Raw genomic sequence first — 26,596 nt, 5'->3', positions numbered from 1 at the left:
TTCCCATCGCCGGCAATGCCACCGATTCTTTCACAAGATGGGCACATGGTGAGAGTTGTCGCCAGCATGTTCATGCAAAAGCGTTGAACCATCGTTTTCAGTCCTCTGAGTTCTTGTAACTCCTTTTGCAGGCTCTTGTTTTCATTTGTTAGTTTCTCACAACACCTCTTCAAGAACTCACAGTCCACCTCAGTTTGCTTAAGTTTTGTCTTGCATGCCCAACGAAACAATTCGTTAGGAAATTAAAACTTAAAAACAAGCTTTACAATCTTTTATTTGATAATGATCTGGGAAATTTTCCAGGTTATGATTTTTTACTTACCTTGCTCTCCTGTTTTGAAACCATACTTCAACTTGCCTAGGTTTGTAGGTACCGGGACACAAGCATTTTTCAGAATGTTCCGTATTTATTGGATTACTATTAAAATAATTTTTAGTAATAATTGCTTGCGCAGTTTTAATACATCATTGTAAGAAAATGCCATGCATTTCTACATTGGAGCTTTTGATGCACCGATGTAATACCATCATGGGTTTGGGTGGGTTGGTTGTTGTGTTGATTTATATTGGCAAAATGGTTTCATCATATCTTTTATAATAGTTGAAGCACAAATTCTTCACCCTGTGTATTTTGTTTTGTTAAACAATAAAGTTTGGTTTAGGATGCCACTCAAAACGTGGGCGATTACATGTTGATATCGTGGCAAGCCTAGAAAAAATAACATAGGATTTAAAATGCAAGGTGGAGAATTGAATTTTATTGCTTAAAGTGCATCATATATATAAAAAGCAAAATAGAAGTTCAATGGGAGATACTCTTTGCTAGCTTTGTAAGTTTTCCTATTTCTTAACACACCCATTTTGATAGTCTTATGATTTTTAAGATTTTATTGATTTGGTAGTAACTTAGTTAGATGGTTGCTGCTGGCATTAAGCTAGCTTAACTACTATCAAATTTAAGGTTAGTCTTCATTTTCATTGTTCCTTTGTTTTGAAATTTAAGGCTGTCTCTAAACAATGTCCCTCTTTACATTGAATAACGAACCCCATGCCTACTTGCTGACCCATGCCTTGAAACAAGCTTCTTCAGGAAAGCCCCGTAACTGTTGAATTCTGGCTCACCTCGACCTCATTATTGGCTACACAAATTATTAATGGAACATAAAATAAGAAAATTTACAAATATGAGATGAATAAACCAATGGTTAGAACCTATTTTCAAAAGATAGAATTGACGACGGGGGTTGATATCGATTGTAAGCCAACAAATATTATAGATGGTTAGTATTTCCGCCTGTCACGCAGGTCACCCGAACCGGAATCTTTTTTTTTTTTAATAAAGAAACAAAATGCAATTAGAAGAAATGGCATCGCCCGGACTCGAACCGTAAGCCTTCAGTGTGTTAGACTGACGTCATAACAAACTACGCCACAAAACCACATCAACAAAATTTGAGAAACAATATCTAAAAAGTAAAATGTACAGAAACCAAAATTTTAGATATTAGCGGGATAAAGAGTTGAGAGGATCTTGGTATTCATTTAAGAATAAATTGAACTCTGAGTAAATCAAACTTTAAACCTATGACTATATTATATTAAATCATGATAGTATGGAGTTAGTTTGTAAATAATATTATTGAAGTGTACATAATAATTTTAAAAGTTAAAATTAAAATAAGGTTTGGTTGAAGGTAAATTTGAAATTTTATCAATGTAATTTGCTTATATCATAAGTTTTATTATTATTTTTAAATTAAAAAAATTAAAGTTTTATTGAATAATATAATTTATTTTAATAAATTTTATAATCTAGTTGGTTCTCTAATTCGTGAAATTGATTCAATTAAAAATTTAAATAATAATATAAATATGTAATTGAATGTAATTTATAAATATGGTAAAACGAAATTCAAATGTATGAATAAATAAAAACAATCTTGGTAAATTTAAGGGGTTTTTTTTTATTATAATTGATATAAAATATTTTTAAATACCATTATTTATTTTAAAAAAGAAAAGACATTATTGTATTTTTTTCGATTGAATTTGTGTTAATCACGGATTTTATTTGATAAATTTATTGAGTTCTCTTTATTGATTAAACTATACAATTCACCATAAACAATCTGAAGAAATCACGATTTTAGATTAAATATGTTGTTGAGAACAACTTCAATTACTACATGAATTATAAAGTTTTTTTTTTCTTTAAACTAAACATCGAGAATCATATATAATTTCACCAGACATTAAAAAAAGGGCTTCTCCTACCTTTTATGTCTCTAAACAATATTCCTGATTACATTGAATAATAAACTCCATGCTTAGTTGCTGCAGCCATGCCTTCGAAATAAGCTTCCTCTCAGTTAACCGTTGAATTCTCGCTCACCTCAACCTCATTCGGTAGCTTTATCAACTATAGTCGTGTCAGGTGGTCACAAAATAAGAAAATGTACAAATATAGAAACTAATTTTGAAAGGTAGAATTGATAACGAGAGTTGATATCGATTGTAAGCCAACAAATACTATACATGTATTTTAAATTCGCTTATGGAAATGCCAAGGTCGTTGTAGTATAGTGGTAAGTATTCCCGCCTGTCACGCGGGCGACCCGGGTTCGATCCCCGGCAACGGCGTAAAAGTTTTCTTTTTGTTTTTTTAAAAATGAAACAAACTTTATTCTATACGAACGGCTTCACCCAGAATCGACCCGGAGACCTTCAACTGTTGGACTGACGTGAAAACCAAGTACACCACGAAACCACTCCGACGAGGTGGTTACGTTTACTATTATAACACTACTAATTTTGAGACTCAATATCTAAAAAGTAGAATACAGAAACCAAAATTTTAGATATTAGGGAGAGGATCTTAGAATTCTATAAAAATTTTACCAATAAAAAATTAATTAATAATAACAAAAACATAAATAAAACTTTAAACATATAAATACATCATAATAAATAAAATTATTTATTATAGTATTATCATTAATCTTAAATTGATGTCAAGTTAATTTGTAATACTAACTAATAAACAATATTATTAAAGTGTGCGTAATAAAATTAAAATTTATTAAAAAATTAAATTTAAAAATTTATTAATTTAATTTTCTTTGGTTCAAATTTCATATCCATAAGTTTTATTCTTTAAATTAAAAAGATTAAAGCAATCTTTAATGATATAATTTATTTTAAATACGAAAAAAATATTTTAGTAATTTTTATAACAAAATTAGTTCTTAATACTCATGAGACCAACTCAGTTAGAAATTTAAATAATAGTATAAATATAAAATAAATATAAAATAAATATAATAAAATACTCATAATAAAATTAAAATATATAAATAAAAAAATTTTAAGTATTTTTCTACTGGGTGAGGTAATAAATGTGATTTTATTCTTTCAAACATGGATAGGTTATTTTCTTTTTATCCATTACCACCATTTAAGTGTTTTATTGTCTTTGAATGGTGTGTTTAGTGTTACTTCTAAAAAGCACTTTTGAGACAAAAATACTCTAAATAAACTATTTTTTAAGAAAAAAAGTGCTTCTCCTAAGCTAAAAATTGGTCCAAAAGCAAATTTTTCATAAATTGAAAATTTTAACTTATCTGGAAAAATGTTTTTTTTAAAAAGTACTTTTGAAAAACATTCCTTAACTAGGCTTAAGTGGGGGCCAAAAATCCTTTCCTATACGCATCGGCCTCTCTTAAGGCGGTGGAGACACATCGACCTTCTCATGAGGAGGTGGAAACTCCCTCGAATGGGGCAAGTTTTAAGCTTCTCTATTGACAGCTGGCAAGATTTGATCTCTTGTATTAATACATTTTGTTCAATTTCCCCTTTCTTCGTTTTCTCCCATTCTTAGATACTTTAACCAGGGTGAGTATTCGATCGAGTCGAGTTAAATTGAGTCAAAAAAATTTGAGTTAGTCGAGCTAACGAATCATATTTTAGCAACCGAACTCAATTTGAATTTTTTTCGAATCGAATCAAATCGAGTAAAAAATTACAAGTCAAGTTGAGTCAAGTTAACAAATTTTATTATTTATACTCAATGTTGCATTTACATGGACCGATTATTTAACTAATAGACAAAGTACAAGATTATTTAACTGCATAAACAACATAATGGTTTTGAATTTAAACTTAATGAGTAAACATTTATCAAAACGATGTAGTTTTTTTCTTTTAATTTAATGGTTTTGACTTTTAACTTTAGAAAAAGTAAACATTTATCAAAACGACATAGTTTTGTCTTTTTTTATTTGGAGTTTCAGATAACTCGGATTGTATAATTCATATTTGAGTTAAACCGAAAAACTTAATTTTTTATTCAAGTTAATCCAAATAACTTAATTAACTCAAATAATTCAAACTATTTAATTAAAAATTTTAATTTTTTTATTAAATTTTTCGAATCGAATTAGGTTTTGCTTACCCAAACTTTAAATTGCTTACCCAAACTTTAAACTGATTCTCGGTCACAAAATAAGAAAATGTACAAATACGACATGAATAAACAGATGGCTAGAACCTATTTTCAAAATATAGAATTGACAACGGGAGTTGATATCGATTATAAGCCAGGAAATACTATGGATTAGATTTCAATTTGCTTGTGGAATTTTCAAATATGACATAAAAAATTAACGTCGTTGTAGTATTATATAAAATAGCCTGTCACGCTGGTGTCCCGGGTTCGATCTACGGCAACAGCGTAAATTTTTTCTTTTGTGAAACAAAATATATTCTGTATGGATGGCTTCGCCCGGATTCGAACCGGAGACCTTCAGTGTGTTAGACTGACGTGATAACCAACTACACCACGAAACCAAGTTGAAGAGTCTTCTACATTACTATTTATTTTTATAATTCTGAGAAACAATATGTAAATAGTAAAATGTGCAGAAACCAAAAGTTTTTGTTTAAAAATGAAACAAAATATATTCTGAGTACATGGCTTCGCCCGGACTCGAACCGGAGACCTTCAGTGTGTTAGACTGACGTGATAACCAACTACACCACGAAACCACGACGACAGTCTTTAACATATTTTTTATGAATTTATTAGTTTTGAGAAACAATATGTAAATAGTTAAATGTACAAAACCAGAGATATATTCTATATGAATGGCTTCGCCCGGACTCGAACCGGAGACCTTCAGTGTGTTAGACTGACGTGATAACCAACTACACCACGAAACCACGTTGAAGGCTTTTACATTATTTTTTATGAATTTATTAGTTTTGAGAAACAATATGTAAATAGTTAAATGTACAAAACCAGAGATATATTCTATATGAATGGCTTCGCCCGGACTCGAACCGGAGACCTTCAGTGTGTTAGACTGACGTGATAACCAACTACACCACGAAACCACGTTGAAGAGGCTTTTACATTATTTTTTATGAATTTATTAGTTTTGAGAAACAATATGTAAATAGTTAAATGTACAAAATCAGAAATATATTCTGTATGAATGGTTTCCCCCGGATTCGAACCGGAGACCTTCAGCGTGTTAGACTGACGTGATAACCAACTACACCACGAAACCACGTTGAAGAGGCTTTTACATTAGTTATATGAATTTATTAGTTTTGAGAAACAATATTTAAATAGCGATTGTAGATACTGGCAGGATAAATTAGAGAGTATCCTAATATTCTATACAAAAAATATTCATACTAGAAATAACCACATATTTAGAACACAAATATGTATTTAAAAATAACATATAATAATTAATGAAATGTATGATTCGAAATTAATTAATAATAACACATAAATTATGAACAATCTTAAAATTAAAAAAAAAAATCGAACATTGAATAAATTAAACTTTAAACATATAAACACATCATATTAAGAATATTAAATGAATACAATTGTTTATTATGATGTTGTCATTAATCTTAAGTTGGCATTGAATTAATTAGTAACATCAACTCAATAAACAACATTATTAAAGTGTACATAATAAAATTTGAAATTTCACCTTATTTGGCTGGACTGTCACCTGCAGACTGTTGATAGGAGTCTCTAGCAAAGAGAAACAACAAGGAAGCTACTCAAGTTTCATTTTAAAAGAGCTCAGAACAGGATGAAACAAACAACAGATCGTAAGAGAATGTGATCGAGAGTTTCAAGTGGGTGATTATGTTTGTCTCAAGTTACAACCTTACAGGCAACAGACTATGAGGAAAGTCTTGAAGCAGAAACTGTCTCCCAAGTTCTTTAGGCCCTTTACTGTCGAGGCTAGAGTAAGAAAGGTGGTGTATAGGCTTCATCTACAACTGAGTTCCCGTATTCACTCCACTTCATGTTTCCCAACTTTAAAAACATGTGGGAAAGACACTTGTTTAATCTACTCTACTGGTAGTTAGTACTGATGGTGCTATGCTGAAAGAACCTATTTGCATAGTAGATCGGCGTATGGTCAAGAAAGGAAATAGAACTGTCACCCAGGTATCGGTGGAATGGACAAACACATTTCCTGAGGATTCTACATGGGAACCTCTACAGGAGCTACAACAAAGATTTCCTACATTCGATCCTTGAGGATAAGGATCTTTTAAGGAGGAAGTACTTCTTATGGGAGGAATCGGTTTGTTAAGTTAGTTGCTGCTACGCTGTGTTTTAGGAAAATGTTAGTAAATAAAACGATGTGTTTTAGTTAGTTTCATGTAGAGGTGATCATGGGCTAGGAGTCAACAAAATTTTAGGCCCATTTTTTAGGATTAGACCTGACTTGGCTCGAAATATGAGCTTAAAAATTTAACCAAGCCCAGCTCGAAATATATTAGTTAAACCCAAGCCCAACCTGACCCGACCCATATTAGAAAACGGGCCTAATTTTTATCTAAATTTATTTTTCGGGCTTATATTTTAATCTAAACCCTCCTAATTTTCGGGCAAGGCCAGGTGGCTTGACCCACGATCAGGTCTAGTCTTATATTTAATTGAAACAACGAGCTTTGTTGTTGGCAGTTACAACTGTTTAATAACAACTTCCATAACCAACTATGTAACTCTACTTCTTTGCCTTTTAAGTAGAGAAGGAAAATGGAAACGATTATGCAATTATGTGAATGAAAAACTTCTTTGTTCATTCTCTTCTTCCTTCTTATTCTTCTCTCTTTTTTAAAAACTTACTGTGTTAGAATTGTAAATCAAGATATGATATAAAACTTAATAAATCATAAATCATGATCTATCATGTCAAATCATCAAGAACAAAACGATAACAGAACTAGATGCGGAAGCGTACCTGAATCCATGAATTCCTTGAAATTTTTCAGATCTTGGGAATTTGATCTTCCAAATTAGCACACAAGTAATCTTGAGAAAGTGACTCTCTGTAACAAGTCATTTTTCAGTGGTGTCAGAAACCATGGTTTCGAGGCCACCAAATCCCACAAGTAAGTTCATAAATATTATTATTTAATATTTACGAATCAAATATGGTTTTTAAAAGAGTTTTGATATGATAATTTATACTATTCGAATGATTAATTAAGTTCAAGTGGTTCTAGAAAATGAGGTATCGGGACCTTGTTTCTATAAACCGAGCCGTAAATATTTTTATAAATATTTACAGAGTGTCATTAAGGTGGTATTAAAGTTTCGTTCAAAAATTTTAACGTTCCGATAGTTAATTAATTAAAAAGGACTACATTGTAAAAGATGTAAAAATTAATCACTATTTAATAAGAGTGATTAAATGGTTAATTGAATAAAGGAAAAGGGGATTAAATGGTAATTAAACCATGGTCAAAGTTTTCAAGTGGTGGTGTTGTGATTGAATCCACTAGCTTTTGAATTAATTATTCTTTTAGTCCTAATTAGTTTGGGATTAAATTGTAAATAAGTTTAATTAGTTAGAATTTAATTAAATTGAAGGATCAGTTGTGAAATTAAACCTTCCTTTGATGGTAATTATGCCATATATTTATGTGATGGAAAAATATGGACATGACTTTGGTGTTTTATTTATTTATTTAATCAATAGCAAAATGGTAATTTGATAATTAAATTAAATTAAATTAAAACCAAAATGTTTGTATTTATTTGGTGACTTCTTCTTTATGAATGAAAAAAAAAACCATGGAAGTTTCACGTTTCGACCATTCTTTTGATGGTGCATGTAAGTTCAATTTAGCCCTGTTTTTAATAATTTTTATGTTTTTGAAATCGTTACAATTAGGTTTAACTAGCCCGTATTTTTAATTTTGAAACTGTTAAAGACTGTGAAAGTTGCCATTGATGAATCTATATAATTTTAGGTATTAAATGATGAATTTGAGATGTTAGTTGATATTTAAAAGTATTTTGCTAAGTAATTTTGATGAATTTTTCGAGTAGGGACTAAATTGTTGAAATAGTAAAAATACAAGGGTTTTTGTGAAATTATTGCAAAAATGGGCTGTAATGAATGCCGTGAATATTCGGCTAGCATGGGTTTGCATTAAAATTGGTTAAACTCAGGGACTAAATTGAATAAAAGTAAAATGTTAGGGGCAATTTTTTAAAATTTAAAAAATACTAAATTTCATAAAATAAATTTTTTTATTGTCTGAATTAATAAATTGAATGAAATTATTAATTTAGATCAAGGTCGAGTGGAAAATCGAGGAGAATGGAATATTTACCAAAATGCCATTGTACTTGACATTTCTGCAATTTAGCCAGGTAAGTTTGTATGGTTAGAATTTAACATAAATATGAATTTTTGAGTAGATTAATATGGTACAACTTGTATATATATATTTTTAATTATTGATAATTAATGGCAATTAGATATATAATATTGAATTTGATTACTCGAATTGGATTGAACGCGGAATAGAGTACAGTCGTGATTTGGTGTGTTGGAGGGATTGACTCTTGTGAACATCTAGTGTGTTTGGTTGGACTGACAATGTACTCATATCCGTAAGTCATTCTTCGTATGAAAAATCTCGATAAAGTAAATTGTTTGATGAATTTGAAAGATTTGTTAATTATTGAATATTAACTCGAACATAAATGAAAATGAGATATGTTGTGACTAAATGAGATACATGAGTTTTGTACTCATGAATGAAGTATTGAATGGTTAATGCCAATGTATAAACAATTGTGGTTTGATATGTGAATAGCTATTTATATAGCAATTGTGTGAATTGGGACATTGTTAATCAAATAAAAGATGTTAGCATGTGCAATTTGAGTATAGTACAAAATTATGTTGAAATGATGTGCTAATATGTATGAATTAAAAAGGTTGACATTTGATAGTTGACTGAAATGGATTGAATTGATATATAAATTATGAATGTGTTGATTTTTTGAATTGAAAGGAATATATATGTGTAAATGTGATAATGTGCAAATATGATAATTGGATATTGGTTGTATTTGGAAGTGAAATTAAACCCTATTAATTGTATCGGGCTAAGTCAGATATAGATGGCAAGCCATAGGATAGGAAGAGTTCAGGAATTTCTTCGACTTCGAGTCGATGAGGCACTAGGTGTCAATTTACTTCGGTTTAACCGATGAGACACTAGGTGTCAAATGTATATAGCTCTGGGCGCATATTACTTCAGATTTATCCGATGAGACACTGGGTGCCAAACTGGTGTGTTGGTTGGATCCGTGTATCCGTTCGAGTCCGAGTCCGATTCGTGTTAATAGGGGCAATTAAATAAAACGATACTATGATTGATATTGGATGATATTGTATGAGAATTGAAAATGAGATAGTGATTTGAAACATGAAAATGAGATATATACATAAATGCACTAACTTGTGTATTGATGATGATGATTAGACTTATGTCAAGCTTGAGATTATGATTGATGTATATGCTTATGTCTGGTATTATACAAATGAAACGGTAAGTTCATAATTGAAATGTGATATGATGAAAAAGGGATTAATGAGTTGAATAATGTACTTATGTATGAGAAATTACGTATGTTATGGTTGAACTTACCTATGTTATGAATAAATATATTAATTAGTTAATTGATGTTGTTATTTAAGTTTATGTATAGTAAATGGAATGGAAAGTAAGTAAAGGAAGTTATTCGTAGTTTTATGAAAATGTTAATGATGGTGTAAAACGTTTTATAAAATCTTATTATGTTAGGAATGAACAGATATATGATGTTGATAGACTTACTCATTTATGACTTAGTGGTTATGTAGTTGATAATCTTGAGGCATTGGTATAGCTTCATATTTATCATATAAAGTTTATTATTGGATTGGAATATTATGTTTAAGGTTTGTACGAGCTTACTAAGCATTCATTGCTTATGTAGTTGTTTATCCCTTACTTTACAGATTATCAAAAGCTCGATCGGGTCGGAAGCTCGTCGGAGATCTATCACACTATTTAGAAATTATAACGGTAGATTTTGATATCTTGGTTAAGGCTATAATGGCATGTATAGGTGGATTATGTCTAATGTTTAATTGATGAGTTTGGTATATATATGTCATTTTGGTTGATAATTATAACATAAAATGTTGCCTTGAATTTGAGGTACTTAAGGTACTATTGATATCTTGTTGGTTATGGTCAATTTGATGTACGTTTAGAAATAACCAAAGTTGGTATATGTTGTATCGATTTCAATATGGCCAAGACATGGTATGTTTTGGAAAAGTCTTGAACATATGTGCATGATTGAAATATGGTAGGCCTAATATGGTAAGATTGGTATGTGTTAATTGTGTTATGTATTGGTATGGAAACAAGTCAGTTGGTAAAATGTGGTCAAATGTAGTGAGATTATTTTTTATATAACATGGAAATAGTATTGAGATTAATTAGATATGTATGGTTAACGTTTGAACAAATATGCTCATGTATGTATATATATATAAGTTGATGCTTGATGATTGAGGTGCCTTTTGACATATTGGTTGTATGAACATTTGGTATGGAGATTAGTCATTCTTTGCATAATTTGAGTATGTTTAAAGGCCTTGTATACATGTACAAATTTCTTGTATGTTTATGCTTGAAAGTGTGAAAGAAATGGCTTAGAAGCGGTCATTTTCTTGTCCACACGGCCTAGCACATGGGTGTGTGACTTGGCCGTGTGACCAAGTCAGAGAGTTACACGGTCTGAGACATGGGCGTGTCTCCCGACCGTGTGAGTCACATGGCTTGACCACACAGCCGTGTGACCCCTGCAGCTTTGAAATTTTTCTATGTTTTTCAAAAGTTCTTTGAGTTTCCAATTTAGTCCCTACTTGTTTCTAATGGGTATTTAGGGCCTTGAGGACTTGTATAAAGGAGAATATATATGATTTTGATTAGTTTTATTATGAATATTGATATGTTATGAAACATTTGAAATTTCTATCTGTTTGATCCGTAAACTCCGATAATGCTCCGTAATCTTGTTTCGGCGACAAATACGGGGATATTAGAAAAGTTACCTTGTGTATAATTTGGAGACCACAACCCAAATATATATAACTTTGACACATTAGCCCTAATTTCTAATCAGTCCATCATCAATTAGAAATTAGTTACTAGAGTATCTAAACATATTCGACCCATACTTTATTTAATAATTAAAGCCCCATTAACCTTAAACAAATTAGATCAATTTTAATTTGGGCTAACATAGCATTATAGTAAATAATAACATATAATTACCCTTACTATATATGTGATGCCCATATTTTCCAACATCCTACACCTTGTAATAATTTATCATGGGCAGTAGCAATTTTTTTATTTATTTTACTTTTCTCTATACCTCTCTTTTATTTTCCTTTTTTGGATTTTGTTTTTATTTTATGCTTCTTCACAATTGATTAATTGTTTTATTGGGTTCAATTTTATAATAATTTTTTATAGACAATGTCAATTTCTCCACTCAACACATTTGTATAAGTTTTGTTTTGTTTATGACAACTGGTATGTACCTAAAATCGTGATTGGTATTAGGGTCTATTTTGGATGTTTTGGTATAAATGGTAGGAATGTTGCGTTTTGAAAATATCAATATGTATACTTAATTGCATATTCATGATCAAAGCTAGTAAAACAAGAGTCTATATGCTCATTTAGTATACGGATGAAGCATAAGACTTAAATGGATGTAAATATGCATATGATCATATGTTTTAAGATGTTAAGAGTACTAAAGAAGGTAGTTTAGCATTTGAGTTAATACATATACAAAAATATGCAAGGTTGAGTTTTTGGGTCACCTAGGCGATTTGAGTATTATACTTTGCAGGTTTATGATGAATGGAGTAAAATGTGAGGGAAACTGCATTCAAGATTTATCGAGTTTCTGTTGTCAATAAAACTATATTTAAAACTTAATTTTAAAAAGAACCCACATTAAATATAACTAAAAAAAGTAAATATTTTGAATTCAAAAAACTATCTCAGAACTAAAAGTTTTCATATATGCTATCGTACCTTTTCTTTATATATATAAAAATATATTAAATTATTTCATAATAAAATTTATTACTTATTTATATAATTTATACATATAATGTGATAAATAAATTAAAAGATTGAAATTGAACCATTATATATGTACACATATACATTATCTTAATAAGTAAAAGAAAGAACTTGAGGCATATACAAAGAATATATACACCTTAAGTTTTTCTTGTTGGCTTAATTGTGTGGTGGTTGTGTTTTACTTAAAATCCTTTCAGAGTTCCGGTAAAAATAATACGTTTTAAAGAGCTTTTAATCTTTTTTTACAGTTTCAAATTTTAGAGTTTCATTCATATCAAATATTATTTTCTAGGTTTGTTTGTTTATTTTAAATTTAATTTCTAAAAAAAAAAAGCGTTGCCTAATTGCAATTTTATATTTTATATTTTTGTTTTTGATTTTTTAATTTTTAAATTTTTTCAAAATTATATAGGAAGAAAAAAACTATAAAAATTAAATAATATTTATTCTTATGATAATATTATTTATCTTTATGAAAAATATTAAATTTAATTTGTTTATTGAATTACATTAACAGGACACCTGAACAACAAACGTGACTAGTGCAACTTAAACCCAAGACACACCTAGGATGGTGAATACCATTGACTATCAGGCTATCACATGGAGTTCAATTTAAATTTAATATTAAAATCTATATCACTTATTATTGACATTTTGGGCCTTTGTCAACTAAGTTGGTGTCATGGTGTCGCTTTAAGTCGTGGCACCCATACATTTACATATATGCATACATAAGATTTGATTCTTAATTATCAAATTTACATTATTATAATCAGGGGTGAATTCAAAAATTATTTTAGGGGCTAAAAATAAATTATAAATTTTTGAGATGTCAAATATAAATTTTAAAATGTATTGATCTATTAGTATATCATTTTCTAAAGGATTATTTTTTATTATTATCTTTTTTAGAGAACCAAAGCATAATTGTCTTCATATTAGCTTGTAATTTGATAGGTTAGAATTTCTAATTTTGAATTTTAGAGAGCCAACCTCTTGATTATAATTGATTAAATTTTCTATATAATATAATGATATTTTTAGAGGAATAATCATACATGATGTAATATATAATAAAATTTAAGAAGTCATTCACATGTTAAAATTATAAAGCATATGCGTAAGAATGTTTTCGTTTTTTTAATGTATATAACGATTAAAATTTTGTCCTTAAAAAACATACCAAAGTTGAAATCATTAATTTCATTATTACAAGCAATTAGGTCAATTGTCAGAACAGAAAAAAAAAAGTTTGCTCAATATTCTCAAATTATATATAATATGATTAGAATTTTCTCAAATTTTGTCCTCTAAAATATGTTTGGTAAGTAAGCCAGGCGGATATCCTTGAAATGTTTTTATTATTATTTAATTTCTATAATTTTATTTGATGTTAAAGATTATTTTCTCATATTTTGTACTTTCAAGATTTTATTTTTTCAGAAGTGGAAAAGTTGAGGGATAAATAAAAAGTAAAAAGAAAATAAAGGAAAGAAAAGTGAGAGATAATCATTTTCAATCCTAATGCATAATGATTAATTTTTCTAATTTTGAATAATGAGAAGAGAGGAAATGGAAGAGATTTGTGTATATTAGTTCAAAATTATGTATTTTGATCAGATCCTAATGTTGTAGGGATTGTTGTTAGTAGAATGACAGAGCTGTGACTAATTGATCAAATCCTAAAACGTGAGTGGAGTGTGCGAATTCAACATATTCCTAAAGACCACAACAAAACTGCTACTAGCTGATCATAACCTTAATAGTTTATAGAGATTTGAAGAACCCTCAAACTCAGCTCTGGCGCTGTTATATGGAGACTTGGATGCATTATCCCTTTCTGCTACTTAGGAATTTCTCTGAATTGTAATCGCCATTAGTTGGCTGCTGTTTTTATCGAAAAAAATTATGCATTTTTCAAACGTTTTTTTTTTCAACTCTACTAAACAATGGATAGAAAATTACTTTTTCTTTCCATTTTTCTAATCTCCTACTAAGCACACTAATGGAAAAAAGCTTATATTTTTCATCTTTTCAATTTTCTTTCCACCCTACCAAACAAAGTTGAAATAAAATTGATAGGGTAGAAAGCTAGAAGGATAAAAACCAAAATTTTTCTTTCGATAAGTGTGTTTGGTAGGAAAAAAGAAAAATATATTTTTTTTTCATTCATTGATTGGCAGAGTTGAAAAATTAAATGAAAGAAAATAAAATATTTAAAAATATATAATTTGAACTAGCATACATTTCTTTCTCATTTCTCTCCTCTCATCATTTCAATTTATAATGATTACCTTTTATCTATTAATACGAAAGATGATCATCTTTTTTATTTTCTTTCTTCCATATATATATATATTTGGTAATACACAAAGTTAAATCCTAAATGATATTAAGAAAAAAAGAACAAACATAACTGCAAAATGGGCTTATGGGTTCTAGATAAGGGCCTCGGCTTTCGGCTTCTCCAACCTCCTCAAAATTTCTTTATTCTAAAAGGTTAAATCTTATAAACAAAAGTTTGTGTATTTAATCTCTTTATTATAATTTCGATTTTTTTTCTAAAAAACGTATATTATGTTTAGTTTTAAGATTATTTTGTTAAATAATTTACGTGACTTATTTTTTAAAAAGTATAAGATGACGTGGTATATACAAATTGACATTTTTGTATTATTAGATAATATATTTACATTAAAGAAGACAAAAAAATATAATATTTGTGAAATAGTAAAAACATTAATATATATATCATATTATTAGGGGTGAAGTCAGAAATTTTTTTTAGGGGGTCAAAATTAAATTGTATATTTTTACGATAGTAAAAATGTAATTTTACCATTTTAATATCTATATATTTATAATTTTTAAAGGATTAAATCAAATTTTTATTATTTTTAGGGGCTAAAGTATAATTTTATTTTTATTAATTTAAATTTTCATAAATTTTAAAGAGACCTAAATGAAAATTTTTTCATTTTAGGGGGTCGAGCCCTGCCAACCCCTGGCTACGCGCTTGCATATTACATCATCATAGGCTTAAAATATTAAGTGAAAAAATTTTTAAAAAGAAAAGTTAACCTTGAAATAAAAAAATATAATATAGTTTATTTTGACGTTCTTTAATATAAAATAAAATTTAACTTCATAAATACTTATGTGTAAAACGAATAAGTTTTCTTTTTATAAATAAAAATATACTCCTAAAAATTAGAAGTGAGCAGAAACAGTGAATTCTTCCTGTAGAGACTTATTAGCATCTTTTTCGAGCAATCGTATAACATAAATTGATGGTTATTTGAAGAAAACTAATTGATTTAAACTCCTTAATGCCGCCTTTGACAAACAATCAACTACCTTGTATGATATTTGTGGTAATACTTTTACATTTCAATCAAATTATTCTCAATATTGTTTATTAAAACACTCTTCACAAAATCTTTCTTTTTAGCTCTTGAACTCACTTAAGTCTAATGCCTTACAAATTTAAAGGAAATGGAAATAAGAAAAAAATGAAAAATTTAGAAGAAATAGAAATATGAAAGATTATTTTCAAAATAGAAAATGGAAATATGTTTGATATATATTTTCTTATAATATAAATATGATAAATAAATAATTATTATATTTTTATGAACTTAATGAGATTTTAGTTTTTTTTAAGAAAATACTATTATTAATAAAAATCATGAAATGATAAATATATTATTACAAACTAATGCACAAATGTCATGCCTGTAGAATAATCTCAAAAAAGATAAAGATAAAATGACAGTAATTACAACACTGTAAGAATTTTAGAAACAAACTAGAGATGCAACAATTTGATCAAATCGCTGAAATTTGCATAATAATCTCGCCATAATCAAATCAATCTGACGATGAATACCGATCAACCAAGAAACAACTACCAAAAGCCTTAAGAGACTTATTGCATCTATTATACACAAAAAGGCCAAGTCTCAAATTGTCTATCCTCCTCCTCGTCACCTTAGATTTTTCACCATTATTATATACTATCATGATAAGGACCTTTAAGAATGGTTCCTAATAGATCTAGCGATACTCTTATATTAGAAAATATCATATATATATCATAACATTACTAAAAACTAAAAACTAAAAACCAAAACTAAAACTAAAATCACATCTGTTTTTTTTTAAAAAAAAACAGGATAATTAAAACCAAAATCACAAAAAAAAAGATAAAATAAAATCACGAAATTGCGCACAAAACTAAAATAATATCAAGGTCAATATCTTTAAAAACTAATTAAAAAAAAGTTTACATAGACTTTTATCAACTAAATTTAAAATTTAAAATCACTTGTTACAAATTTTTTAAAAGTATTTTTAAGGAAATCAACAAATTTTTTTTTAATTTTCATATATTTTAATTTTTATTTTCAACTAAACATATGTTGTTTAGTATTTGAAAATAACATCTATTTTTCTAAACCATGCACACCTTAATTTCTTTCTATTAAATGCATAATAGAGTTAAAAATGTGAAGAGAGAAAATGATTTTTTTTCTTTTAAGAAAAACCCACACTTGCATCTTTCATATTTTCTCTCTTTTGATTTTAAATTAGAATGATTTGTTTTTAGAGTAAATTACAAGACTAGTCATTCAATTATGTATTTGATTTTATTTTGGTCAGTTAAATTTTTTTTAAAAATTTTATCACTTAACTTTTCTAAATTAAATATTTTAATCATGTTCTCGTTAGTTAGTTGTCATTAACTTAATAACAGAGATCTAACATGAGCTTTTTTTATTGGCCAAATAATAAATTTAGCCCTCTAATGTTTATACATTTTATTAATTTGATCCCACATGTAAAAAATTCAACAAATTCAACTTCAATATTTATAAAATTTATCATTTTTGTTCTAATTTAAAAAAAAAAATTAAAACTATTACGATTGTATGACTGCTTTTGAGGAGGAAAAATCTGACCGATTGATTTGGTAAGAAATATTTTACTACAGTTATGATTGTTTCATATATTAATCGTATTATTGCATTATGGAATTTCTAGTTCTTAAACTACTCTTGATTGTTCTAGTTTCTATTTATTCAAAACATAACAAAATTCGATGGCAAGGGCTGTTATGTGATTAAGTGTAATTGTAAGGACTTAAATGCATCTACTTTTATCATAATAGAATTGTGATTTATGTTCACAAAGACTGACATAAGGAGGCAAGACACAAGAAAATGCAACAAATATGGTGGTGTAATCGACCATTATCAACTAGGAACATCAACGTTAATATCCATTATTTCTAAAAAAATTATAAATAATATTTACAAATCTCTAAATTATAAAAATTTATAAATAAAAACATATACTAGAAATGACAAAACTTATAAACATTGAGGGCTAAATTTATTTTTTTAGAATCAAATTGATACAGTGTGTCAAGATTTAAGGCTAAATTCATTATTAGACTGATAAAAAAGTCCACGGTAGATTTTTGTTTCTGAGTTAACGACAATTAATAGGAGAGTGATTAAGATATTTATTTTGAAAAATTTAGTGACTAAATTGAAAAGTTTCAAAGTTGAGTGACCAAAATAAAACGGAGTGAATAGTTGGGTGATTATTCTTGTAATTTACCCTTCGTTTTATTTATGAGATGAAAAATGATCTTCTTTCATAGTTTTGCTTTCCATACTTTTCTTGCTCATTGAGACACGTTTTAAGTGAGTACGTTAAGTGTAAAATCAAGTGTGTTACTTGATTATTGTCCTAAGTTTTTAAGGGAACTTAGAGGAGTGTTGTCTAGATCTTAGGTACAAAAATGAGGAGTATAATCTAATGAGTGTTAAAGGTTGTAACCAGTTGTTATACAAGTTGCTAAGATAGTGGAGTATCTCTTTGAGCAAGGCCTTGCAAACGTAGGGAAATAAAAATGCATAAACATATGATGTGTTCTTTGTTTTTCTACCTTGTTCATGCTCAGTGCCTGAAGTAGTTGGCATTAGTTTATAGCACTTCTTCTGGCACTACTCGAATTTGTTTGCAAGTATCGATTTATAATTTCTAATTGGTATCAAAGTTTGCCACTTAGCAAATCTAGTGGAATTCTTGGTATTGGTATTTTCTTGCAATGGAGGGTGCATCGGTGTCTTGCTCCCTATGCTCGATGGTGCAAACAATGCCTATTGAAAGGCCAAAATAACTGCTTTTATCAAAGCTACAAATGAAAGAGCTTGGAGATCTGTTCTTACTAGTTGGGAACACCCTTATATTGAAGACTCTGGTGTGAAGACTCCAAAATCAGAAGTTATATAGACTATAGAGGAGGAAAGGCTTGCCAATGCCAATTTTAAGGGGCTCAAGGCAATCTTTTGTGGAGTAGATAGTTAAGAGTTCAAACACATCTCAAAATACACTATTGCAAAGAAGTTAGAGATATCCTTCAAATTGCTTAAAAAGGTACAAATACTATGAAACAATCAAAGTTGCAAACACTCACCACAAAATTTGAAATTCTAAGAATGAAGGAAAATGAAACAATTGGAGAGTTTTATACCAAACTCCGCGACTTATCCAATCAAGATTTTGTCCATGGAAATGAGTATTAGAATTGGAAGCTGGTCAGGAAGGTTCTTTAATCGCTGCTTAAAAGATTCAACATCAAAGTTACAGCCATTAAGGAAGCTAAAGGCATTGGTACTATGTGTATTAATGAATTGATTGGATCCCTTCAGAAATTTTTGAGATCAATCTTGATTAAATAAAGAGAAACATGAGTGTAGACATTTAAATATATCCGTGTAGCGACCTAAAAATTTTCGGGAACGGGCGCTAGTCGAAATAATTATTGAAAATTTGAAAACAGAGTTTCGATTTTATTTAAAAAGGGAGTCGCCACCGATCTTTTTTCTAGGTGTGATCGGACACCTAATAAATTCTCTTTTAGAAGAAAATTTTATTTTTAAATTTTCTTAAAAAAGAGGTAATTTTAGGTCTGCGTGAAAATTCAGAGAAAATTAGGGTTCGGGAGTCAGTTACGCGCGAGGAAGGTATTAGCACCCTCGCGACGCCCAAAATTGGTATCTTTTGTGAGTATGTTCTCTTATTAAGGTTTTGTTTAAAAATTTGTCAAAGAAGAAGACTGTTGAGGTAATTTTTGAGTAGTGTCAAGGACCAGTGCTCATTAGTGTTTGGCATTGCCTACTCAGAAACTTTTTATGTTTAAGTTGACAAATTTTGGCAGCAAAACTCATTGAGCTTTGATTCTAGCTGCTACTTTGGACAACAACCAACTCAAATTTGTTAACCAATTTTCCAATGTATGATGCTATATGTTCAAAAAAACCTTACTGAAACTTAACCCATTTTCTAAACAAGTCTTATTTTTTTTGTTCAAACTCATTTTTCAAATAAGCCTTCGAGCTGGACCAAGTCACTCGGCCCATGAACAACCCTATATTCCACTCTTCGTTATTGAATTCTATTATATATAGGACTCTTCCTTTATAAATACCTTATGTTAATTTATGAAAATGAGTTATCATTTGGCTTTTTGTGAATATTTCATTTTTACACTTTTTAAAAAAACACCATTATTTAATTTATTTTTGGTTTCCTTTTTTTTGCTGATTAATGGGTTTTTTTTTGAGAAATTAGTATTTATTTAAAATTAAATTTGAATTTTGTAATATAAATTCTACGTCTATTTAAAGTATTTTTATTTTTAAATTTAAAAAATTATACATATTTTATTATACCATTATTAATTAATTCAAATTTTAAATAGGTAAGATAGTTGAATATATTTAACAAAAATAAATATAATTTAATAAATTTAAAACAAGAAAAAATGAATTTCTATTTTCTAGAACAAGCATTTAATTTTTAACTAAATCTAAATATATCAATTTTGCTTAGTGTTTATTGTAACGAAAATTAGAACGAAAAATAGGTAGAGAAAGAAAAATAAAAACAGAGAAGAATCGACACAACTGATTTTTCTTTACGTAATTTAGATGCAATAATCCCATATCTATGAAGTCTTGCTTAGGATAAATCTTTATTCAACCACTAAACATTTCAAGAGTACGCTTCTTTTTCTTTCAACTAAAGCTCACAACTGCATCTTCAAGACCAAGTGTTACAAACACTTTAGTCAACTAAACAATCACTCGAAAGAAGAAATATATAAACAACCCGATAAACATCAAGATGCTTCAAATTTTCGGTGGTAAATCATATCTCAAAATCGATGATTTCCCAAGGGAGAATGGCGCCTATTTTCTGGGCTCCAAAAACAACAAAATATCCTCTTTTACTTCAGCTCATAAGTCCTAAAAAAAAAAATTCTATTGAATAAATATGATATTTATCTCTTAAAAATAGTACTTCAATCACCAAGATATAATAAGACTTTCATGTTTATCAAATCACCTCAAGTAATTTGGTTGGTAGACTTAATACCCTAGTCAACCTATACTTTTGTTTTACTAAAAATGCCATACTCAAATGGACCGAACTCAACTGAATCGAAACCTATTTAAGACCCAAGGAAAAAAAAAGTTCGTTATAACAAGACATAAAATGAGCAACAACTTTTCTAACAAACCTAAATAAAATTCAGAATAAATAAATTCTGATAAATATTGAATTATATTTTATATTCTTGTGCTTTAATTGTAGTATAAACTATTCAAATTTATACATAAAAAATATCTTATTTAATTTTACTTAAACATAATAAAACATTGTTATATTAAAATTAAATAAAATTTGATAAATATAGAATTACACCTTGTATTGATTTTAAATTGCATTTTCGTTGCAATTTAAATGATTTAAATTTATACATAATCAATACCTTAGTCAAAAGTATTCGTAGTCAAAGAACAACCAAAAAAATGTCGTAGATGGAAAATGCGACAAAACAACAACAAAATTGTACGATTACTTCAATAATGGTTTGGATTTTTGAATAATTTTTATATTTTTAATTATCTATAATAATTATTATAAATATTTTTATACAAAACTATAAACATAATAATAATAATTTCCTAAACAAAAAATAATAATAATAGTACACGCGTCTAATTATAAAAGGAGTTATATCTAAAAGGAAGAAGTTGTACTCACTTTTGGGAGTATAATTTTATATTTCAATCAAACCATGAGACTAAACGTATTTTGTTTGCCTAACTATTCTACTATAAACTACTAAAATATTTATTTACTTTTATTTACCTCAGGTTACACTTACGTCATCATGTTGTAACATTTTAGTCACTGAACCATTAATTGCTATTAACGGTGTAACGGTAAGCTGACGTGACATGTTAAGCCATCATTTCAAACAAAAATTTTAGGTTAATTTATACAATCGGTTCCTATAGTTTTTTTGTTTTGAGCAATTTAATTTTTTTCTTTTATATTTTTTTAACTTTCTTTTTCTTTTCTTTATTTTTCCATTCTCTTTTGCTTCTCCCTCTGTTTTCCTCCCTTCTCCATTTCTTTTAACGTAATTTTTTTTATGTTTTTCATTTGTTAAAACTAGTCCTTATACTTTTATTTTTTTGAACAATTTATTTTTTTCGAGTGAAGCGAGCTTGTGGACTAGTTTTAACAAATGAAAAATATAGAAAAACTACGTTAAAAGAAATGAAGAAAGGAGGAAAACACAGGAAGAAGCAGAAGAGAATGTAAAATAAAGAAAAAAAAGAAAGTTAAAAGAACATAAAAGAAAAATAATTAAATTGCTCAAAATAAAATATATATATATACGGACCAATTGTAGAATTTAAGCTAAAATTTTCGTTTAAAATGATGATTTAACATGCCATGTCAATTTACCGTTACACCGTTAATAGTAATTAACGGCTCAATGACTAAAATGTTACAACACAATAATGCAAGTGACTAAAACGTAACATTTCAAACATAAGTGACGAAAACGTAATCTGAGGCAAGCAAGAGTGACTATTTTGATAATTTATCTATAAATTAATTATTAAATTAAGAAAGCGTAGGGACCTAGACTTGAATATTCAAAGACTTTAAAGAAACATACAAATAATTTCGAGGAAAACGAAACGCCCCTCTTTTGTTTCTTTATATATTATTCTCCTAAAAAATAGTCATCTGGACCCTATTGCAAAATTCAGAAAAATCATGCTTGCTGATGCGAGAGAGGAATAATATACGTCTAAATAATAGCTCTGAGGTAAGCATCAAGTGTAATGTTCTAGATATTTATTTTATATATTGATAATGCGATTACACATTCGGATTCGGTTTCTATTTATAAGAATGAAACATATTTAATTATTAGTTATTTATCTGTTTGAGGAGCACTCGTGATGAGGTAATGAAATGATTAGTCACTATAATCGCCAGTAGTTATAAATACCTAAATTTATAATGGGGAATGGTTCAATTATATCAGTGCAAAGTAGTTTTACATCGTTTTTGTATATGTTTGTATGGTTAATATTTTAATAATCCAACAGTTGAATCAATATTATTGTATTTGTCCTACATGTGAATTTTCGAACTGGTCTAATATCTCAATCATCTTGATTTAAAATATTGTATATATTAATATTTACTGAATAGTTGAATTTTTTTAAATAAAATAAATAGTTAGAAACTTTTTATTTATGTCAAATTTGACATACATGATCTATATAAATAAAATATAAAATATGACGATCAAATCATTGAAATATTAATCGTACAAAAATATACAAAAATGTGTAAAGTTATTATAATTTTTCATATGTGTAAGTGGATCACTCCACTTTATGAAATATAAAATATCCCCGTTTTGTAACGATTAATATAAAAAGAGTATCTATTAGAGGTGCTTATGGGCCGGACGGCTAGGCCCGACTGCTCGCCCGAAATATGGGAGGGTTCGGGTAAAAATATAGGCTCGAAATATGGGTTTGGGCAAAAAAAGAGGCCAGTTTAGAAAACGGGCCAGGCCTCAGGCACCACTTTTTTGGCCCAAGCCCGGCCCAGCCCGGCCCGAATATATAATAAATATATTTTTATTTTTTTAATTTTAAAATATGTTTAAAATACTTTTTTTTATTTTATTATTTTTAAAATAAATTTTTGGTGTTTATTAAAAAAACAGGCTGGGCCGGGCTCGGGCTTAGGAATTTTTTCCCGGGCCGGGCCTGGACAAAATTTTAGGCCCATATTTCGGGCCGGGCCAGGCCTAGGACGCGAGTCGAAATTTTTTCTGGGCTCGGCCCAGCCCATAAGCACCTCTAGTGTAACACCCCAAACTCGGCCTAAACATTCAGGCCGAATCTGGTGATGTCACATTGTAACACCTCTTACTCGTATCAACGCTGGAATAGGGCACGAGGCATTACCAGAATAAATACACTTACAGACATATTAATCCGAGTTATAAAATTTTATCCAAATTAAAACTTTCCAATTGTTATTCTTGGGTCGTTAATTAGGGTTTACTTGGCTAAATATACTCACAATCTTTCACTTCCTCGTCGTATGAATTTATAAATTTTCACTTGTTGAATTCGTTCTGAGTACCTGAATTGATCCGTATCATTACATATTCTCATATCGTCAAATTTTCCTTTTTAACTATTGTAGTATATCAATAGTTCACTATCTGGTAAGCTAATTGTCACATACATACATTAACCATTTATCTCCCATACAACTAACAAAATTAGCCACAAAGATAATACAAATATTCTCTATTCGATATAAACCAAAACCTGTTACTTCTTTTCCAACAAACCTTACTAAATATACACTTTATACTAACCCAAGTGTTTAACCATTCACCCATGACATAAATGTATTTTATCCATTATTGCCGAATATAGATATGCTTCACAAATCATAATTCACCTCACATAGTAACCAAATTAATTTTTATCATTTGTCAAATAGATTACAAAATAAGTTATATAACAAAATATAGATACATTTTAAACCACACAATTAAACAAATTTTCATGGCATTACATGATCATCACATATCAAAGACAAATGTTCTTGACATTTCCATCACCTAAATTGAATTAATCAATGCAACTCAATAATATAATCATCCATACATCATTATTATCACGCACATATATATCATGACTAAATTTCTTAAACATTTGATCATTTGCCTTTCAATACCGTAATAGCTCCTTCAGTACCAATACGTATTTACCATTCAATTTAACATTTACCGATTATAATTGGGCATATGACCATTTACACACAATTCATTCATACATTTTATTGTCCTCCTCCTCCTCTCCATCCCACATCCTTTATGTACATAACATGCTTAAATAGCATTACACATAATTTCACTATCCAGTTATATTAAAATTTAAAGCTGTCTAGTCAAGTTATAGTCACTAAATTATTTTTATTTGGAGCTACAGAGCTCCAAATTAAGTTCCGTTAATTTTACCCGAAACTAGACTAAAATATCTTATTACCATAAAATTTTTAGAATTTTTGGTTTAGCTAATTAGTACATCTTATTCTTTAAACTTTCCCCTATTTCACTACTTAACAGCTTTGACCCCTCTTCACTAAAATTTACTTAACTCTTTGTGAAGAATTCAAACGATGTTCTTGTTTATTCCTCTTGAAAATAGACTCATTGAGAAGTTCAAGCATGTATAATAAAAGCCATACTTATTTTTGTACAATTTTTGGTGATTTTCCAAAGTTGGAACAGGGGATTTCGAAATCAATTCAACCCTGTCTCGCAAAAATTAAAATATTTCAAAATATATAACTCTTTTGCTTGCTCTGTTTCTCTCATGTGAAAATAGACTCATTCAGATTCAATTTCATATATTATTCAGACTCTAATTCAATTTCCACCATTTATGGTGATTTTTCAAAGTTACACAACTGTTGTTGTTCAAAACTGTTTTATTTCTAAATTTACTCTTTTATAGTTTTGATATTTCATACCATCTTACACATGGGTCGATTAAGTATCAAACCCAATATTCCTCACATAATCTTGTCAATTTCATATGTACATTCACTTTTCCAATTTCCCTATTGAACACTCGGAATATTATCCGTTACTCGGTGGATTCAGCATTTAGCAACCAACTTAAATTCAGTGATACGAGAAATCACCACATAGCAACCCCTTTCACAATCAAAGATACGATGGAATCAGCACTTAGCAACCACCTTTATATTTAGTGATACGGGAAATCAGCACGTAGCAACCCCTTTCACAATTAAATATACGGTGGAATCAACACTTAGCAACCACCTTTAAAATCAATAATTCAGGGAATCAACACTTAGCAACCCCTCGGGGAATCTGCACTTAGCGACCCCTTTTTATCCAATGTATTCCGATCTATTCCGAGTGTTCAATCGGAAACCTTATTTTTTTAACATTTTACCACCTTTCTCAAACTTAACCACATTTTTTTATAATCTACATCAAATATTTAATCCATATTCACTCAAATCTCAACAATATATTGAACAACATTAAAAAAATGCATTAATTCACATACAAACTTACTTTGGTGCAACAATATAGAAATTTAGCAATTTAGTCTTTAATCTTTTCTTTTCTCCGATCAAGGTCGATTCCACTTCTTTCTTGGACTATAATAACACATTTAACTTATTTAACATGCACATTCATCAAAACAGTCATTAACTCAAACTTTGGAAAAATTACAATTTTACCCCTAAACTTTTCCATATTTACACTTTTTCCCCAAAGCTCGGAAATTAAACTTCAGCTCTTATTCTTATGTTTTATGACATACTAAACATTTTTCCCTTCTATGGAAACATCAAATTCCCACTCTAACACTTATGAACATTAGGTATTTTTACCAATTATGTCATTTTACTCGTTTTCACTTAAAATCGCTTAGCAAAAGTTGTTTAACATAATTTCTAGCTTTATATTCTACCATAAAACATCAAAATAAACAAATTTCACATATGGGTATTTTTCCAAATATAATCCCTAGGTTAAATTATTGCTAGAAATAGCTAAAACAAGTTATCAGGACTCCAAAAACGTAAAGAACATTAAAAACGGGGCTTAGAATCACTTACCATGGAG

The 26,596-nt window shown here is 28.8% G+C and overlaps 6 non-coding genes across 6 annotated transcripts; 1 reads left to right on the top strand and 5 right to left on the bottom strand.

The window, feature by feature from the left end:
• The first annotated feature begins 2,568 nt into the window (after positions 1–2,568).
• TRNAD-GUC (transfer RNA aspartic acid (anticodon GUC)) lies at positions 2,569–2,640 on the top strand. The gene has a single exon. It is a non-coding gene; the product is annotated as a tRNA-Asp (tRNA).
• Positions 2,641–4,771: 2,131 nt separating this feature from the next.
• On the bottom strand, positions 4,772–4,845 carry TRNAV-AAC (transfer RNA valine (anticodon AAC)). The gene has a single exon. It is a non-coding gene; the product is annotated as a tRNA-Val (tRNA).
• Positions 4,846–4,969: 124 nt separating this feature from the next.
• TRNAV-AAC (transfer RNA valine (anticodon AAC)) lies at positions 4,970–5,043 on the bottom strand. Its single transcript has one exon. It is a non-coding gene; the product is annotated as a tRNA-Val (tRNA).
• Positions 5,044–5,143: 100 nt separating this feature from the next.
• TRNAV-AAC (transfer RNA valine (anticodon AAC)) lies at positions 5,144–5,217 on the bottom strand. The gene has a single exon. It is a non-coding gene; the product is annotated as a tRNA-Val (tRNA).
• A 100-nt stretch (positions 5,218–5,317) lies between these two features.
• TRNAV-AAC (transfer RNA valine (anticodon AAC)) lies at positions 5,318–5,391 on the bottom strand. Its single transcript has one exon. It is a non-coding gene; the product is annotated as a tRNA-Val (tRNA).
• A 102-nt stretch (positions 5,392–5,493) lies between these two features.
• Positions 5,494–5,567, bottom strand: TRNAV-AAC (transfer RNA valine (anticodon AAC)). The gene has a single exon. It is a non-coding gene; the product is annotated as a tRNA-Val (tRNA).
• Between the last annotated feature and the right edge of the window lie 21,029 nt (positions 5,568–26,596).

This window comes from Gossypium hirsutum, chromosome D10, assembly GCF_007990345.1.
Source record: "Gossypium hirsutum isolate 1008001.06 chromosome D10, Gossypium_hirsutum_v2.1, whole genome shotgun sequence".
NCBI classification, from domain to species: domain Eukaryota; kingdom Viridiplantae; phylum Streptophyta; class Magnoliopsida; order Malvales; family Malvaceae; genus Gossypium; species Gossypium hirsutum.
The sequence above is the reverse complement of the archived record's forward strand: the minus strand, read 5'-3'. Positions and strand labels throughout refer to the sequence as shown.